The 18,028-nt window shown below is 38.9% G+C and overlaps 1 pseudogene; it reads left to right on the plus strand.

Annotated features, from left to right (window-relative positions):
• The window catches only part of LOC139155341 (uncharacterized), a 29,121-nt pseudogene extending 20,728 nt beyond the window's left edge, over positions 1–8,393 (plus strand).
• Positions 8,394–18,028: the final 9,635 nt, after the last annotated feature.

Consider the following 18,028-nt stretch of genomic DNA (forward strand, 5'->3'; position numbering starts at 1 on the left):
CTTGTTGACATTTCCCCTGCTAATTTACAAGATTTATAGTTATAGTCTTGCTTTGAAAATCCCAAAACCAATATATTATTTTATAAACACAGAATGAAGATACGAGAAAAGATTTAACAGGTCTATTAGGATGAAGCATCCAACTGAAATATAATTTGAAATAGATGTAAAATTCAAGTGCCTCAGCATCCTTGACATTCATAAAAATAAACTGCTGTGCATTCATTGTTTACTCTATTTCTGGAAGCCTAAACTTTACTGAGTGTGCATGATGGAGATTAAATGCCAATTCGACTGTTTTGTTTGAGTATGTGGGCTGCTTTTATAGTACAGAAAACATATATGTGTCCCAATTGACAGATATTTTGTGATGGCTTCTATGTGGGATTACTTTAACAACAGTTTAGAAACTTGAACTCTTCAGAACAAAATTCACTGAACCAAACAACCGGAAAACAATCGCCATCTAATGCATGGTGTAACCTTTTGGGGGGTTAGTGCTCACATCTGAAGTTTTCATACATGTTCTGTCAAATGCTTGCCATAGGGCAGTGATGGCGAACCTATTGCATGACTGCCACAAGTGGCACATGGAGCCATATCCGAGGGCACATGAGGCATTGCCCTATGAACTCCAGCATGCATGCCTGCACTGGCCAGCTGATTTTCAGCCTTCTTTTCGGCCATTTTTGCTCTCTCCAGGCTTCAGGAAAGTCTCTTGAACCCTGGAGACTGTGAAGAATAATCTACAGGCGAACTGGAATTCTGGAGGCTTAAGTAAGGCCTGCACATGTACATTGTATTATGCAGTGCATTGTATTATGGATGTGGGTACATGACCCCACACTATCGAGCATTTGGGCACCCTTTTGGCATCCAAGCCATAACTGCCATAGGGTGATCATCAAATTACAAAATCAGAAATACTTGAAACCAAACAAGGCCACATAAATTTTCTAAGATTCTCTCTGGGATTTAAGTGAGGTTTAATTTGAGCTTTAAAGCCATAAATCGCTTGGAAAAGGCTGTTTGAAGGATTGCCAACATTGGCTGGATGCAATTCTGCATTTCTTTCCTGTGCTGGTAAGTTGAGCTGTCCCTTATGTGTTGATAAAGTGCTGAAGGAATGATGGGCTATGGAGTTCTGCTGAGGAAAAAGAAGTTAAATTGTTACAAGTCTTCTGTCCTTGTCCCATAAGAGGAGAGAACGCACTTAAGCTGACTTTAGGTTTATTTTTTCTTTGAAGTAGTCCACGTTTCAGCCAGCCAGGAAGGACGTCTCCCTGACGTCAAAGCTCCGCCCATGGAATTCCCTATTGGGATTCCCCACCTCCGTTTGAGCCTCCCGACCGGCCGACAGCTCCGTGGCTCTTTTACAAAGCTGACAGCCGGGCAGCAGGGCTTCTCGGTGTCCTCCCGAACCTGAACGATGAACCCGAACTTTTGCCAAACTTCCAGGTTCGGCATTCGGGCGGTGGGTTCGTAAGGCGAAAAAAGTTCGTAAGAAGAGGCAAAATTTTTCTGAACCCCGGGTTCGTATTTCGGAAAGTTCGTATCACGAGGTACTACTGTATAAGTAATTCAAGGTGGTGAATATCCATTGTACTCTGTATTCCTTTTATTTTCCCATTGAGATGGCTTTAACAGATTAACAGAGTTGGAAGCGACGTTGTAAGTTATTTAGTCCAATCCCCCACCCAAGCAGTAGACCCTACACCATTTGTGAAAAATGGCCAATCAATCTCTTCTCGAAAGCCTCCAGTGATTAAACTCCAATAACTTCTGAAGGCAAGCTGTTCCATTGGTTGATTGTTCTCACTGTCAGAAAATTTCTCTTTATTTTTAGGTTGAATCTTTCCTTGATTCAGTATCCATCCATTATTCCTTGTCTGGCCTTCAGGTGTGTTGGAAAATAGCTTAATTTCTTCCTTTCTGTTGCGGTCCCACAAATATTGGAATATGAATCCCAGCGACCGATTAGGTCCCACAGAGTCGGCCTTCTCCGGGTCCCGTCAACTAAACAATGTCGGTTGGTGGGCCGCAGGGGAAGAGCCTTCTCTGTGGTGGCCCCAACTCTCTGGAACCAGCTCCCCCCAGAGATTAGAACTGCCCCTACCCTCCTTGCCTTTCGTAAACTCCTCAAAACCCACCTTTGTCGTCAGGCATGGGGGAATTGAGATATCTCCCCCGGGCCTATATAATTTATGTATGGTACGATTGTAGGTATGTCTGCTTAAAAATGGGGTTTCTTAACTATTTTAAATTTTAAATTGTAAATTATTAGATTTTTCATGAACTGTTTTATTATGTTGTGAGCCCCCCCAAGTCTACAGAAAGGGGCGGCATACAAATCTAATAAATAATAATAATAATAATAATAATAATAATAATAATAATAATAATAATAATAATATCTACCCTGGTCCTTCTTTTCACTAAACCATCAAAAAAATGCTGGAAATAAAATCTGACTATCATTGAAAAAAATGTATTTGCCAGGATTTCAAAGGTTACAAATAATAGCTCTCTAATTGAGCCCATAGTGAAACATACTCGGTTTCATTTTCACTGCAATAAAAGAAGGTTAATAACATGATACAACGGAAAGTCAGGAAAATTAAAACTCCAATGTTCATATGGGAGTCATAACTTTGATAGAAGGAACCTCGGAGCCTGACAAGTTCTTTAAAAAATGATCATTAAATTGTCAGTGTATCTAAAATATCTAAGTTAAATTAACATAGACATTTTTCTTAAATATATATTAAGTAACATTCGAATCATTTTTTAGTTTTATTTTTTCCCCTCAGGTCTTTCCCTAGCGTCTAAAATGAAGACGAAGCCATTACGTTGACGTACATAAACACACACACACAACCCCCCCACCTCTCTAAACCTTAAAAATGTATAATAATGTATTATTAATTAATTGGATTCATATTATTGTTCCGTTTTTTGTACTTGCTGTGAGCCGCCCCGAGTCCTTGGAGAAGGGCGGCATACAAATCCAATTAAATAAATAAACAAATAAATAAATAAATAAATAAATAAATATTGTATATACTGGTTATGGAATTTATAGTTGTTTTACAACGTTTATTCCTTTCCTCATAGGCCTGAAGGTTTTTTTTAACAGTTTTTATCAGTATTAATCTGTATTACTGGGAAAGAATGTAGATGTGGTCTTGGAAAGGAAACAATATACGTTAAGGAAGGAGAAATGACCATTTAGCCTTGATAAAATGGAAAGTGTTAGAAAGAAATGTAAAATAATGCCTACTTTGCTTTTGTGTGCTACAAGATGTAACAGAGAAAAATTGCTTTCAAGATACTATTATGGTACACTACAACAATGAAAACCCATTCCTGCTGCTTTTGTTTCTTTGACTGCTTCAAAAAGCTGACAATTATATAATTATAGCAGTTATAGAAATCCAGGGAGAGGGATATACTTCAGTCTTAATTGCATTCAGTTTATTTTAAAAAAAATTCTTTTGTTGGATACATAACCTAAACCTTATTGTTTTATGATGCGAAGAACAACCATGACTTTAAACAAAAATTAAAATACTGTAATTTTATATTGGAAAGACAATCCCAAGTCAACGTCCTAAAAAGAGAAAAAAAGAAACTTATCCTTATGCATAAAACATTTTTTTTAAAAAAATCTTATTTATTTAAATAATTTAGATGGCATCTCCATCTTGCTATTGCATCTCAGTGATGAATAAGTAATTTAAAATAAGTAATTTAAAATGTCAAAACATACAACTACAGTGGTACCTCTACTTACGAACTTAATTTGTTCTGTGACCAAGTTCTTAAACAGAAAAGTTTGTAAGAAGAAGCAATTTTTCCCATAGGAATCAATGTAAAAGCAAATAATGCATGCAATTGGGGAAACCACAGGGAGGGTGGAGGCCCTGTTTCCTCCCAGAAGATTCCTAGAGACGTCCCATGGAAGCTTCTCCCTGCCTTTTCTAGTTACAGTTTTGGAGGCTCAAGTTTGTAAGTGGAAAATGGTTCTTGAGAAGAGGCAGAAATAATCTTGAACACCTGGTTCTTATCTGGAAAAGTTCCTAAGTAGAGGCATTTGTAGGTAGGGGTACCACAGTATATAAGATAAGAATGTGAAAATGTTTTCAAAATCCAAACACTAGAAGAAAATCTATTTCTCATCAAATAACTGGGAAAAAGGGAAAAAAACAACAAATCTTCCTCCAGTACATTTCCTGCCCCCCAAAATGTGAGTTCCCCCATGCATGCATTTAATCGGTCTATCAAGTGAAGGAATTGCCTCTTTTCTTGGAACTGAGCTCTCAGCAACATAAATAATTGGATCATTAACAGCATCTGGTATGGATTTTTCTATCTCGAGCTGAGATGGTGTAAGAGCTAAGGTGGAGTGGGTGGGAGAGATTTGTTTTGCATGCCTGTGAGACATCTTACCTCCCCTGATCCACAACTTGGTAGAAGATTTAATTAGCATTTCTACTTACCAACAATTTTTAATGAGCAGTACAAGTATATTTTTCATCAGTTTCTAGAAGTAAAGGAAAACACTGACGTTTTAGCACTTCTTCATTTTGGCCAAAGGCCTCCCATCATATGTATCTTATATTGTTGGTACTTTCTTTGCTGACTATAGCAAGAAGTTCATAGAGGTTATTTCTGCAGCATTCTCAAACTCCCAGTAATGTTTTGTGCTCAAAATGTATTTTTATGACATACTCAATCCCTGAGAGACTGCATTTCATGATCCTGACAGAATCCTGAAGACTACAGTTGGAGCTAATGCCAATGATCTGATTATGAAAGTTATTGAATCGAGGACAGATATATTGATGAACAAATCCAATACATTCTCTTTCTAACCCACCCTCTTCCTTCTCCAACAATGCACAATTTTGTGAGAAATGTAAGCATCAATCATTTTAACACCATCCCCTTTTAAAAGACTGTCGTGTCATTATTTGCAGCAAAAAAATGATAATTGACAAAATGTTACATTTATTTATTTATTTATTTATTTATTTATTTATTTATTGTTTGTCTGTCTGTCTGTCTGTCTGTCTGTCTGTCTGTCTATCTATCTATCTATCTATCTATCTATCTATCTATCTATCTATCTATCTATCTATTTATTTATTTGAGTTGAAAGGGACCTTACAGGTCATCAAGTTCAACCCCCTGCCTGAGCAGGAAATCCTACATCACCCCAGCCAAATGGCAGTCCAATCTCCTTTTGAAAGTGTCCAAAGTTGGGGAGTCCACAACCTCCGATGGCAGGCCGTTCCACTGGTTGATCGCTCTCATTGTCAGGAAATTCTTTCTTATCTCCAGGTTGAATCTTTCCTTGGTCAGTTTCCAACCGTTGTTCCTCGTCCGGCCCTCTGGTGCCCTGGAAAACAGTGTGTCCCCCTCCTCTCTGTGGCAACCCCTGAAGTACCTGTATACAGCTATCATGTCCCCCCTAGCCCTTCTTTTTACTAGACTATCCATGCCCAGTTCCAGCAACCTTTCCTCGTATGGCCTGGTCTCTAGTCCCCTTATCATTTTAGTTTCTCTTTTCTGGACCCTCTCTAGAGTCTCTATATCTTTTTTGAAGTGTGGTGACCAGAACTGGATGCAATACTCCAGGTGCGGTCTGACCAGGGCCTTATAGAGTGGTATTATTACCTCTCTGGTCTTGGAGTGCATCTGAAAAACGACAAATCAGAGTTGGAGATTTGTAGCAGTTTTCAAATTAGGACAAATTAGAATCATGCAGCTTGGATAAATACATTTTTCCTGGATTGTCTACATTCCTCCCTGTTTCATTCTGTCTTCCTAATTGAAGCACAATCCTTCTATGCTATTATCTTCATGTCTTAGTTTTCATTTCTTGTCTGAAGAGCTATATTGGGAATTTCCATTTTTCTCATGACTCTCTCATAGTCTGTCTTCATAGGTTGTAATAAAGAAATCTATTTTGGAAATCTCTAAAGCATGAAATGAATTGTTTGGGAAGCAGAGCCTACAAGTGGACTACAAGCAGAGCATGCAAGCTGACATCCTATCTGCCTTGCACTCAGGTCATTGCGCAAGCAATGTTTTTTCATGCTGCTGGAAGAAATAAGTTTTCAGGTTTGGATGCATTGTAATACTTCTCTTCTTTTTAGATTCTTGGATTATGCAAAGTGGGACTAAGATATGAACAATCAAATCAATGTGCAAAATAATGATTGAGTCCATTATGGTACATTTATGGTATTCAGTGAGATTTAATAAGATATATAGAACCTTACAATTATTTGCTGAATAACAAGGCTGGATATGGACATGCAAAGAGAGGCAGGTGTTGTACATATTCCTGGTCAGTTGGAGGATGATGAAGAACTTGAGGACTCCGATACAGATAGTGTTTATGAATTAGTGGTGGGCCCGGAGTTACAGGCAGTAGAACAGGTGGGAGGCCAGCCACAGGATGTTGCTATGAATCCAGAATGTAGCGAGGAAGAATCAGATGTTCGCTGGGTCAATCTTAAATTCAGAAGGGTCCAAAAACGTAAGGAACAGGTGTTTGGAAGAAGATATTAAGGGAAGGAATGGGTTAAATACCGGAGTGATGTATTTGGTAGGTCAGGGGGTCAGTGGGGAAGAAGGGTGGAGTTTCAATGTTGTAGGGCTAAAATGAAAGGTATTTCAGTTCAGCTCCCAAGCAAGCAAATGCATTCTGTGTTATTTTACAGTCATTTCTGCTGGTTTTGAATCATGCTGTGAGTACATAAATCTTGTTAAATGGAGGAGACTGGGAGGAATGCATGAGGAATGCAATTAAGAAAGATAACGGGAGGAAGAAGAATGTGCTAGTATGAACTGTATTTTGAATATGGAAGGGAAGAGAATGAAGATGGAGTTTCTTTGTTTATGAAATATTGCATTTAGCAAGAGTTATTTGTAATAGCTAAAGTTCTACCAAAAACCAGAACAGGTGAGCACACAAACACACACACAAAGCACGTGTCCTTTGTTAGGTTGGAAAATATGCAACCAAGGGATCTCCAGTTGCTTAGATGTTGCCTGACTAATCTCACTGTTCTTTTTAAGAGAATCCAAATAGCTTGTTTTTGCTGGAGAAAGCCAGAGGCACAATGAACCGCAGAGACCAAAGTTTTGTAGGAAGAATGAAGGGATGTTAATTAAAGGGAGGTAAGCCTATGAGGAAACTTCTTACAGGCAAATTCTGCAAAAGGCAACAGCTCTGTTGAGTTGTCCTGGTAAATAGCAAGGCAACTAACAACTGATTTAATATTCTTCAATGATTAATTGTAGTGTGGAAATGGTGACAAATGAATCTGAATGTTAAATAATTTGTGAAATACCTTTTTAAATGTGCAAGTAATTTAAAGATGTGATATGAGAACTTATGAGTGATTTAGCTCCTATACCTAAAAGGTGATCATTAAAGAGTTACGTGATCTCCTGAGTCACCAGGAGATTGCTAATAGATTCATAGAGACTGTGTCTCATGGTTCAGGATGGGAGGGGATGATGGGATGAAGTAAATCAGACAGTTTAGCAGGAAAAGCTGTGGCCTAGCAACAGATATGACAGGATGACAGCTGTGCGTGACTCCTTCTTTCACCCTTAGCCACCAGAGCTCTCTGAGTAATTGATGAAACATTTCTGTAATATAACCTAGGTATTTGGAGCAGGCATATCCACCCATTTCCTGAGGGGTTTGGGTTTTTTGCCATCTGTAGAGAGGCACTTTGGTTTCTTTTGAATTTCTTTCAGGTCCTCTTGGAATTAGGAATCCACTGTAAGTAAACATTGTTAAAATTAATTCTGCACAACAAGCACCTCTAGGTAACACTTTCTTCTCAGCTGATTCCAAGATGCTGGGATAAATTATAATCAGAAGTACTGGCATGATTTCGAAGAGGCAACCAGAAGTACAGGCAGGATTTCAAAGAGGCAGAAAACTAGAGATCAAATTGCCAATATATGCTGGATCCAGTGGTGGGCTATGAGCTGGAATGCTAAATTGTGTTTGCCACCACGGCTCGTAAGTTCTTGTGGGACCAACGCGATTTTGCTGTTACACCTGTAGAGGTAGCAAAATCGCACATGGGGACGCGAGTAAAACCTTGCCGAAACTTGGGTGCAATTTTGCTACTTCCATAGGTGCAACAGCAAAATCGTGCTGGTCCTGCAAGAACCTACGAGCCACGGCAGCGAGCGCAATTTAGTGTTCTGGCTCATAGCCCACCACTGGCTGGATCATGGAGAAAGCTAGGAAGTTTCAGAAAAATATCTACCTCTGCTTCCTTGACTATGCTAAAACCCTTGATTATGTGAATCACAACAAATTGTGGCAGGTTCTTGAAGAGATGGGAGACCATCTCTAGACCATCTTATTTGTCTCTTGAGAAACCTATATGAGGGTCAAGAATCAACTGTGAGAACTGGACATGGAACCACTGATTGGTTCAAAATTGGGAAAGGAGTTTGGCAAGGCTGTAGCTGTTGCCTGTATGGCAAGGCTGTATACTGTTGCCTGTATATTGCATATATGCAGACATCATGTGAAACACGGGTCTAAATGAATAAAAAGTTGGAATGAAGATTCCTGGGAGAAATATCAACAACCCCAGATATGCAAATGATACTAATGTAATGGCAGAAAGCAAAGAGGAACTAAAGAGCCTCTTGTTAATCCCAGCGCCGATAAGGTCCCACAGATAAGGTCCCACAGGTCCCAGCTACCGCACGAATCGCAGCGCCCGATAAGGTCCTACAGAGTTGGCCTTCTCCGGGTCCCATCGACTAAACAATGTCATCTGGCAGGCCCCAGGGGAAGAGCCTTCTCTGTGGCAGCCCCTGCCCTCTGGAATCAACTCCCCCCGGAGATTAGAACTGCTCCCACCCTCCTTGTCTTCCGTAAACTACTTAAGATCCACCTATACTGCCAGGTATGGGGGATTTGAGACATCTTTCCCCCAGGCTTATTATAATTTATGTTTGGTATGTATGTGCTGTTTGGTTTTTAATTATGATAGGGTTTTTAGTTTTTTAATATTAGATTTGTGCCATTATAATATTGTTTTTATCGTTGTTGTGAGCCGCCCCGAGTCTTCAGAGAGGGGCGGCATTCAAATCTAATAAATTATTATTATTATTATTGTTGTTGTTGTTGTTGTTGTTGTGGGTGAAGAAGGAGAGTGCAAAAGTTGATTTGAAACTCAACATTAACTAAGGTCATGGCATCCAGCCCTTTCAATTCCTGGCAAATACATGAGGAAGAAATGGAGGTGGTGACAGATTTTATTTTCCTGGGCTTCAAGATCACCACAGAGACTGCAGCCAATAAATTAAAAGAAGCTTGTTCCTGGGGAGGAAAGCTATGAAAAAATCTAGACAGCATCTGAAAAAGCAGAGACATCACCCTCCCAACAAAAATGCAGATAGCCAAGGCTATGGTTTTCCCAGTTGCAATGTACAGTGATCCCTCGATTATCGCGAGGGTTCCGTTCCAAGACCCCTCGCGATAATCGATTTTTCGCGATGTAGGGTTGCGGAAGTAAAAACACCATCTGCGCATGCGCGCCCTTTTTCCATGGCCGCGCATGCGCAGATGGTGGAGTTTACGTGGGCGGCGGGGAAACCCCGATCTTCGTTTGCTCGCTGCTGCTGCGGCCGCCCAGCAGCTGATCTGCTCGGCGGCAGCAGCAGCAAGCAGACGAAGATCGGGGTTTCCCCGCCGCCCACACAAAGGGGAAACCCCGGCTCCTCGCTGATGCCCCCGCTCGCCCACCCGCCCGCCGCCCGCCGCCCGCCAGCAAGAGGGGGAGAGATAGAGAAAGAAAGAGAAGGAAAGAAAGAGATGAGAGAGGGAGGAGGAGAGTGTGAGAGAGGAAGAAGCAAGATAGAGAAAGAGAGAAAGAAAGAAAGATGAGAAAGGAAGGAAGAGAGTGACGTCATCGGGTGGGAAAAATCGTGATATAGCGTTTCGCGAAGATCGAGATCGCGAAAATTGAGGGATCACTGTATAACTGTGAAAGTGGACCATAAGAAAGGCTGCGAGCTGAAAAAAATTGAGGCCTTTGAACTATGTGCTGGGGAAGACTCCTGTGAGTTCCTTGGACTGCAAGGCAATCAAATCAGTCAGTCCTAGAGGAGATCACCCCTGACTGCTCTTTAGACAGAGAATGAGGTAGCTGGATGGAGTCACTGAAGCAGTAGATATAAGCTTAAATAGACTCCAGAGGATGTTAGAGAACAGGAAGGCCTGGAGGAACCTTGTCCATGGGGTCGTGATTGATTGAACATGACTTTGCAACTAACAACAACAAAATAACTGCTGGGATTATAAATTCCTGTAAGGTGAACTTGATCTTCATTTAATCACAATCGTATCTTCAGTTGTAAGATCAATTATTCATCTCCATTTAGTATGCCTTTTCTCCTGTCAAACTAATTTCCTACAATCAATGTGAATAACACTCATTATTAATAGGAATGCATAATTTTCTTTGAAAACAAAAATTAATTATAGGTTTCAGAATACTGGAGAAATTGAGATACCTGCTAGGTACATCATTCCTGACAATACAAGATTAACCTGGCAAACAGCGTGTCTGTATTTAATTTAGAATTATAAACTTATTTATTCATCTGGTGACTTGTTCCTTCTTTTCCTGAAAAAAGAAAAGGAAATATGGTTGTTCAGCTTTGTACCAAAATCCAGTTAAATGCACTTTATAAATTAAGGAACCCAACTATTCACTGTCACTAACACCAAATTAGCAGTTGGGAGTAACTGACATAAGGCCCAAATGGGTACAAATATTTCCAAATTTTGAGGAGGAAATTTAATCTATCCATTTCTAAGTGGTAGTGAAAATTCCTTCTTAAGAAGAAATGGCATTATGTTAACAGAATGGGCTCCAGCAAGGTTCTCATTAGGATAACAACAAAAGAATATGTTGGGAAGAGTAGGAACGAGAATTTGTTTGATTCAGCAGACAATAGAACCAAAATTATATCAGGGTTTTTCATTTTCAAATAACTGTAGTAATATTTCAGTGCACATTCATATTTTTTTCAACAGCATGAGAAGAATTAATAAAGCAGATTGATGCTGTTTATCTTGTGAGGACCTTCTACATTTTTCATTTGGAAGACAGTACATGGGTTTTCACTCTGCCAGGCTAAATGTAAAATGTTGATATTCTTTCAGTTAGGATCTTGGCTTTGATACCAATTAGAAAGAAAGGAAGTGCTAGAATTGAAAGAAACAATTCTAGTGTTACACTGCAGAAAAAGAAGCAACAGATACCTTGTGGGAAAAATGAATATGGGTGATAACTTATTTAATCTGTTTTCTCTGAAGAGATGTAGGCAGGGGTAGGCTGCTGCCCAAATGTGGGGGGAACACAGTGGGGTAGCAAAAATGGAGCTCCACCCCAGAGTACCCAATTTGCACTGAAAGATGTTGAAAGAAAATGCAGGGTGTTCTGTATAAGCCACGCCTATAGTGTGGTAGTAAAAAATTTGGTAGCCCTTCACTGGGTGTAGGGTTTCCTGCCTAAGCAGGGGGTTGGACTAGAAGACCTCCAAGGTCCCTTCTATTCTATTCTGTTTGTGAAAGGACTATTTGCACTTCAGTTTGAGATGCATACAACATAGACAGCCTATGTCTGTGTTCAACTAGAGGGACACAGCATCCTGCAGAAAGCACAACTTCACAACACAGTTCTTTCAGCAGTTCCAAGAAGGCATTATTCAGGTGACCCTGAGAACACAGACAAACCCTGAAGTGACCTCAAAGACTCTCCAAAAGAATGCAAATGACCAGTTGTCTGCAAGGAATAGAAATTCTTCCATTCCTCACTCTTCTGCCACAGCTGAAAAAGCTTCTTGGATGAGAAGCGTAACATTTTGAAAGAAAGAAAAAACCAAGGAAGCTTTTCTGGAAAAAGCACCTTTAGGACAACTATGACCCGGACCACTGACAATCTCCATAGACATCTTGGAGTTAGCTCATTTCCACTAGCCTAAAATTCCATTTAGTATATCTTCCTTTTCTGATTGTTGATATACATGAGAGATAATACAAAATTATGAAAATTCTTCTATTGTTGCCTACCAGTTTCAGTACCATGGCATGACACAATCTGATGAACAATTGTATGAATTGTATAACCAATTAATAACAGATTTGGAGACTTGATTCAGTTGAAGTAAATATTGGGTTGTATTACCTACACTTGCTATTGGGAAATTCATACAATCCAAACATAAAAGATCCAAGAAATTTAGATATCATTTTCATCTAAACAAAATGGCCCATATAAAATTTTATTCCTATCCAGCTAGTACTGCCAATTGAAACTTTTCTTTTAATCCAGTTTGCTTATATCTGTCCTTTCCTATCTGAAGTGGTGTAATACCACATACCATTAAAAACGATGTTAACTTCCACGTATTTCCTGTTTTTTAAAATTTTATTTGCCTGCCTGCCTGCCTGCCTGCCTGCCTGCCTGCCTACCTACCTACCTATCATCCATCTATCTATCTATCTATCTATCTATCTATCTATCTATCTATCTATCTATCTATCTATCTATCTATCTATCTATCTATCTATCTATCTATCTATCTATCTAATCTACCTACCTACCTACCTACCTACCTACCTACCTACCTACCTACCTACCTACCTACCTACCTACCTATCTATCTATCTATCTATCTATCTATCTATCTATCTATCTATCTAATCTATTTGATTTTATGCCACCCAATTCCCTAGGGACTCTGGGTGGCTTAAAACCAAAAAAATTGATAAATCATTGATTTATTAACCTATCAATGGTATTTTTTCTAATAGTGCCCTGAGGTTAAGATAAAAGTAGAATCTGCAGATGATTAGGATAACAAGTAGTCACTGATGTATACCAGTCCTCCATGAATTTATTCATTACAGAAAAGAGCTCTATGACGAAAGATCAGCCTTTGATCTTTCTTACTATTCTGAATATTCACTTAACTGTATTTCCCTGCATGAGTACCTGGAGATGCTTGGGCTGTGAAGCTTTATAAATCCTTAAAGCTTTGGTTGGAATCCCTATTAAAACCCACCTCTGCCGTCAGGCATGGGGGAACTGAGATATTCTTTCCCCCTAGGCCTTTACAATTCATGTATGGTATGTTTGTACGTATGGATGTTTGGTTTTACAATAAGGGTTTTTAGTTGTTTTAGTATTGGATTTACATGCTGTTTTTTGTTACTGTTGTTAGCCGCCCCGAGCCTACGGAGAGGGGCGGCATACAAATCAAATAAATAAATAAATAAATAAACAAACAAACAAATAAAATAATTATGTATAAAGTGCCTTAATGATTCCTTTTTAGAGAGTTGGTTTTAATTTTATGTTTTTCAGATCTAGTCATATTCAAGAAGATCAACTCTTTCCCAAGAGATATAAGAAACATTAACTGTTGGAGACTAATTCTTATATAGGATACAATGGACAAAGATTTAGTTTGCACAAAACCAGGAAGATAAAAGTCAAGATGGCAACTGTGATAGTATGAGAGTCTGCGGAGAGGGGTGGCATACAAATCCAATAAGTAAGTAAGTAAGTAAGTAAGTAAGTAAGTAAGTAAGTAAGTAAGTAAGTCAGTCAGTCAGTCAGTCAGTCAGTCAGTCAATCAATCAATCAATCAATCAATCAATAAATAAATAAACAAACAAACAAATAAACAAACAAATAAACAAATGATCAAAACTGCTCATTTTTTGGTAAACTCTTTTTCAAGTCAGGGAACAATTCAGTGCGATTCAAAATAAACCCATTTTATATTATGAATACTGTTGGAAGAAATAGACTTGACTAATACTATACATTTGCTTATGTGGATTAATTTCAAAAACTATTCATTCAAAACAGAAGTGGGTTCCACTTTCCTTCCCTACCGGTTCACATCAAAATGGAAGTGTGCATTTTGCCTGTGTCACTTCACAGAAATAACCCTCTGCGCATGCACAGAAAGCTTTTGCGCATGTGCAGAAGGATTTTTTTTGCAAGCTGCAGTGGCCAGAGGACCTGTTTGGGAGGATGTCAGTTCAGCGACCAGCAGCAAATTTCCGCTACCGATTCTGAACTGGCAGAATCCTAGGCATATAAAATTTATGCATGGTATGTCAGTATGTATGATTGGTTTCTTAAATTGGTTTTTTTTAAATTAACTTAAATATTAGATTTGTTTACATGGTATTATTATTGTTGTTAGCTGCCCCAAGTCTATGGAGAGGGGCGGCATACAAATTTGACTAATAAATAAATAAAATAAATAAACTCACCACTGATTCAAAAGAGTACTGGGGACAAACATTTCTCAGATATTATTTTTCCATAAATGTTGGCTATATTTTCTTTAGTGTGTGTGTGTGTGTGTATACTGTGTGTGTGTACTTGCATGTATACAACTCTGAAATATTTTTTTTTCAGTATAACATTTTACATGGGTTGCAGGCGATTTCATTTAGAGTTGTTAAATTACATAGTCTGTTATTTCCCTTTCTTTCTCTTCTTCTTGCTGATAGACTTAGTAGGAAATCTTTTTGGACCTGTCAGGGAACATTGCTGGGGATTTCCAGGAAAAGAATGAAAAAGCTGAAATTTGACAGGCCTCTCCAGGCTCTTGATTGTTTTTCTTATTTTCCTCTCCCTTCAGTCTGCCCCTGAAGATTGGAGAGCAGAAAAGGGAAATAATGAAATGTTCCTTGTGTGAATAAGAGCAGCACCACATGAAATTGCACAAACACAGGTTGTTCTCATGTGTACAGAAATGGCAGGAGGGAAGGTATGGGCACCCCTTCCATTAGATTACCCTCCTCATACACCTGAAAGACTATTAGAAGAATAAATATGGTGGGAAAGGGAAAGGCGGAATAAGAGTGCCCTCAATGCTCTTTTGTCTTATTCATTCATTCATTCATTCATTCATTCATTCATTCATTTATTTGATTTTTATGCCGCCCTTCTCCTTAGACTCAGGGTGGCTTACAACATGTTAGCAATAGCACTTTTTAACAGAGCCAGCATATTGCCCCCACAATCTGGGTCCTCATTTTACCCACCTCGGAAGGATGGAAGGCTGAGTCAACCTTGAGCCGGTGATGAGATTTGAACCGCTGACCTTCAGATCTATAGTCAGCTTCAGTGGCCTGCAGTACAGCACTCTACCTGCTGCACCACCCCGGCTCGTCTTGACATCTTCTTCACAGGAATCTGTAAAGGGAAAGGCAAAAAGCAGAATCTAATCAAATTCCTCTCCTTATGTGTGTATTTACATGTACATCAATTTCCTCAACTTCTTTATGTGTACACAATGTTATGTATGTGCATGTAAAGAAGGACAGAAATTCATTTATATTAATATTCTTTATGTTCTTTTTTGTTTGTTTTACTTTATTTTGGGTGATTCAATTGCATAGCTAATTAATTTGTTGGTTATTACTTTTTTCCATTAAAACATGTTTTTGCATGTTTTTTAATATATCTTTTTAAAATTGTCACAAAATTTAACAAACAAAAGCTTCAGTTGTATTCTTATAGCTGCCACTTTGGCTGTTTTCACCCCATCCCCAAATACAATGTGGAAAGCCTACCCCATTTGGTAATTAGCAAAGTAAGGTTAAAAATCTTGTTGAAGCAATTGTCCCCAAGGTGATATTTCAAGAGGCAATTGGACTTTCTGGTTCTTCTTTGAAGATGCTTTGCTTCTCATCCAAGAAGCTTCTTCAGTTCTGACTGGATGGTGGGGAATGGAAGGATTTATATTCTTTAAAGACAGCTGGTCATTTGCATTCTTTTATAAAGTTGTTAAGTCATGTGGTGGTTTATCTGTGTCATCAGGGTCACCTGAGTGATGCAAATGGGTGTGGAGCCTACTTAGAACTGTTGAAAGGACTGTGTTGTAGATTGGAGATATATGATGTTAATAGGGAAGGGCTGCAATTTTTTTTTACTACCACACTGTTGGCATGGCTTATTTTGTGGGTGTGGCTTGCTGGCCATGTGACCAGAAGGGAATGCCTTGATGATCATGTGACCAGAGGTGGCTTAAAAGTCGTGTGACTGACTTAAAAGTGGCCAACTTGATGTCACTCACGTCAAGGTTTTGGATTAGGGTTAGGGTGCCTGGCCTCTCATCATCTCAAAGAGATACAATTTCTCTATCTATCTATCTATCTATCTATCTATCTATCTATCTATCTATCTATCTATCTATCTATCTATTGGATTTGTATGCCGCCCCTCTCTGGAGACTCGGGGCGGCTAACAGCGACAATAAAACAGTGTACAATAGTAATTTGGTATTAGAAATGATTAAAAATCCATTAATATAAAAACCAAACATACATATATACATACCATGCATAGAATTGTAAAGGCCTAGGGGGAAAGAGGATCTCAATTCCCCCATGCCTGGCGGCAGAGGTGGGTTTTAAGTTTTTTACGAAAGGCAAGGAGGGTGGGGGCAGTTCTAATCTCTGGGGGGAGTTGGTTCCAGAGGGCCGCGGCTGCCACAGAGAAGGCTCTTCCCCTGGGTCCCGCCAGGCGACATTGCTTAGTTGACGGGACCCGGAGAAGATCCACTCTGTGGGACCTAACTGGTCGCTGGGATTCGTGCAGCAGAAGGCAGTCCCTGAGGTAATCTGGTCCGGTGCTGAACATCCAAACTATACTATTTAATTCTATGTATATATGCCATATGTGTACATACATAATACACACAGACACACAAAAATATACATTATCTACTACATAAACTATATGTACACACACAGAGAGAGAGAGAGCTCTTCTAAAATTATACACATTCAACCTCATTTACTGTGATAGGAAAAACATATCCAGACCCAGAAGGGAAAAAAAGAAAAAAAAATCAAAATTTTTCTACCGGTTCTGTGTACCTGACTGTACCTGTAGGAGCCTATCACTGTATGTTGCATCCCTCCCCTTCTGTTGAGAGAAGGCTGTTCAATTTTGACAGAGATGGCCTCTTTGACCCCTATTTAAAACCAGTGGTCCTCTTTGTCCAAAATGTGGACTTTGCTAATGACTCTAAAATAATGCAGATAACCAGCTGTATGCAAGGAGTATAAATCCTTCCATTCCTCATGAAACACCTTCAAAGCAAAACTAGAAAGTCTAGTTGCCTCTTGAAAAAGTGCCTTTGAGACAACCATCACATGGATGACTGAGAACCTCCATAGACATTTGTTGAAGCAATTGTTTCAGTGTTTATCAATTCTGCTAGAAATGTTAATGGAAAGATTCCTAGTCAACTGGTAAAAGATACTGGACTTTCTTAATTCATTGAAAACTGTTGTTGTCTGCTTCTCAATGGTTAAGAATATTTGATAGTGAGATATTCTTGCATCCCCATGCTACCTTTGCTTCACAGTTTGATTTTACTCTTCTTGGTGATTATTTCACTGAGGAGAAGCTGAATCAAATCATTTAATATAGGATTGTAATAGAGAAAGGATAGATGTAGAAGTTGGATTTCTTTCAAAAAAGAAATCAAGCATACTGTTGTATTTAAAATAAGAAACATTAAACTATATCCATATAATCAGTCATATTTATTTTACTTGACAGTTTATAAAATATAGTAAAATTGCTATATGGATTTCCCCAGCCATTGTTACAGTCTCCTTGAATTCAATATGGGACTCCAGTGAAACCTTAGTTAACAGATCAGTTGAGATTAGATGGAGTCTGTTAATCCCAACCATTTGTTTAATAGGAGAATCTATAATTCTTGATGATGTCATTATCCAAATGATAAAAATTGCATGACTTTAAAATAAATGAAATAGGAATGCCATATCTTATGTCCAGATTTCCTTGCATCAAACCAGAGCTATAAAATCAAAATGTTGCAGACTTTATAAAACAGGTAACTATGCCTCATCTGAGCCAGGAGTGGGTTCCTCCTAGTTCGGACCAGATAGCCTGAACAG

Source organism: Erythrolamprus reginae, unplaced genomic scaffold, assembly GCF_031021105.1.
Source record: "Erythrolamprus reginae isolate rEryReg1 unplaced genomic scaffold, rEryReg1.hap1 H_11, whole genome shotgun sequence".
NCBI classification, from domain to species: domain Eukaryota; kingdom Metazoa; phylum Chordata; class Lepidosauria; order Squamata; family Dipsadidae; genus Erythrolamprus; species Erythrolamprus reginae.